The 2,208-nt window shown below is 33.8% G+C and overlaps 1 long non-coding RNA gene across 1 annotated transcript; it reads left to right on the top strand.

Moving 5' to 3' along the window:
• Window positions 1-255: 255 nt before the first annotated feature.
• LOC134268612 (uncharacterized) lies at window positions 256-1,389 on the top strand. Its single transcript, XR_009992403.1, has 2 exons — window positions 256-691; window positions 776-1,389. It is a non-coding gene; the product is annotated as an uncharacterized LOC134268612 (long non-coding RNA).
• The last annotated feature ends 819 nt before the right edge of the window (window positions 1,390-2,208 follow it).

A 2,208-nucleotide genomic window follows, 5' to 3' on the forward strand; every position in this document is an offset into this window, starting at 1 on the left:
CCAATTTTGGCAACAAAGCATCTATGGGTAAAGGGAAACACAAAAAAATGTGAATTTCGTGGTCCCTGTCCCCTTTAGGTCTGTGAGGTGGGATCAAGACCTCTAACATTAATGCAATTTTCTTCTCTTCTTCTAGACATCACCGTTCACGGTAGCCTAGTGGTAGAGCGTTCGCTTCGTGATCGGGAGGCCCTGGTTCGATTCTCGATCCCGGCGCCGCGTCAAACCTAAGACGTAAAATAAGGTAGTGACTGTAGGGAGTTCAGTTTACCTTGCGTGACGTTGTAATTTTCGGCAAAATCGGCATAAAATTGACAATTTTCAACTCGCGATAAAATTTAATGAATTCTGATAAAAAATTTTCACACCTATGTTGTATAGGACTAAATCTTTTAACCAGTGTAAATATTGTTCCGTATTAAATATTTCATTATTTTTCATGTAGTTTATGTAAGCTCTCCAAAACGTCTTTCAATACCATTTAAACTCGGATGCTAGTTTACCTCCCGTTTTGCATGAGTCGCGTTGTTTCATTGGCTTTCCGCGAGCTATAGTTGAAGATATTGATCAAATCAGCCAATGAGAAGAAAGCTTATAAATCGGAGTTTCGAATGGTACCTGAATCCCCGTATTCCATAGTAAACAAAGCGGAGAGCCGGCACGTTTTTGTACAAATCGTGTATTTCTGATGGTAAGAAATATTTTAATGAAAAAGATTCATACATATTTGAAAAATTCAGGATTTTTCCTATAATAATATGAATTCATTTAACAGGAATATTACGCAGTGCGCCCCGGACAGCCCAGTGAAAACGACCTCCCCGGCGAGACTGGGCGCCGACATACAGTAGAAAACGAAAACGCGTCATGATTGGGGGAGACAGGCGACGACCATGGCAAGTTTGCTTTATAATATTTTACACCTTATTAACCAATTATAGTCGAATTAATATTTATATTAATGATAATGGCATTTTATGCATTGAAGATCAGTATTAAACTGAGAAAAATTCGAATTTCCTCGACGTGGTCTTTTTTTTTTTTAATGTGTCAAATGCTGACGAAATAAACTAATTGGATACAATTTTATAATGAAATAAATTAGATAATAGATTAATTTTGTGAAAAAATGTTTTGTTGCACCCTACTTTTATATTTTCAGAACATTGTTTGCTACCAATGCTGGTCAACATGCAACACCTTCAGTGTCACATCTGGTTGGCATAGAAACTAAATGGAAGAACTGTTGAGCCATATTTATTGTAAAATTTGCTGACAAATTGTAAATTTTCAAATCTGTGTTGATTTCTGGACACTGAATTTTCTGAAATGGTGTTGAATAGAATATATAAAATGAAATTTTTAATTAAAGTCAGTAATTATACTTAATTTTGATGTCTTTGTTATGATATTCATGTATTCGCAAATATGACCGCACATACACTATAATGTATAATAATCAAGTTATTTGCCTAATAAAGGCAAATTTTTAAAGAAAATGTATGGAACGCCGTCACTGCCTTATAGCAGAACACAACAATTGCATTGCGTCAACCTTCCATTACATTATGTCAACTCTTTATGACATTAACCCACATTACTATTGCATTGCGTCAACCTTCCATTACATTATGTCAACTCTTTATGACATTAACCCACATTACTATTGCATTGTGTCAACCTTCTGTTACATTATGTCAACTCTTTATGACATTAACCCACACTACTATTGCATTGTCTCAACTTTCCATTACAATATGTCAACTCTTTATGACATTAACCCACACTACTATTGCATTATCTCAACCTTCCATTACATAATGTCATCTCTTTGTGGCATTTATTAACACTACTATTGCATTATCTCAACTTTCCTTTACATTAGTTCAACTCTTTATGACATTTACACACATTACTATTACATTGCGACAACTTTCTTATACATTATGTTAACTTTTTTATGACATTTACTAACACTTCAATTATATTGCGTCAATCTTTCATTGCATTATATGAGCTCTTTGTGACATTATGTCAAAAGATTTTTACGTGGTGTTAAGATACATTTATATAATTTCAACTCAGTATTACATTATGTGCACTCTCTACTATTTGGAGTAAGTAGTTCATTCCCTGATGTGAATTTATTTTAATTTGATATCAGATCGCTATAATACGATATCAGAATTTCATTACATGATGTCAAAA

This window comes from Saccostrea cucullata, unplaced genomic scaffold (genome assembly GCF_032062105.1).
Source record: "Saccostrea cucullata isolate Sc308-1 unplaced genomic scaffold, CSIRO_AGI_Scuc_v1 ctg10302, whole genome shotgun sequence".
Taxonomy (NCBI): Eukaryota; Metazoa; Mollusca; class Bivalvia; order Ostreida; family Ostreidae; genus Saccostrea; species Saccostrea cuccullata.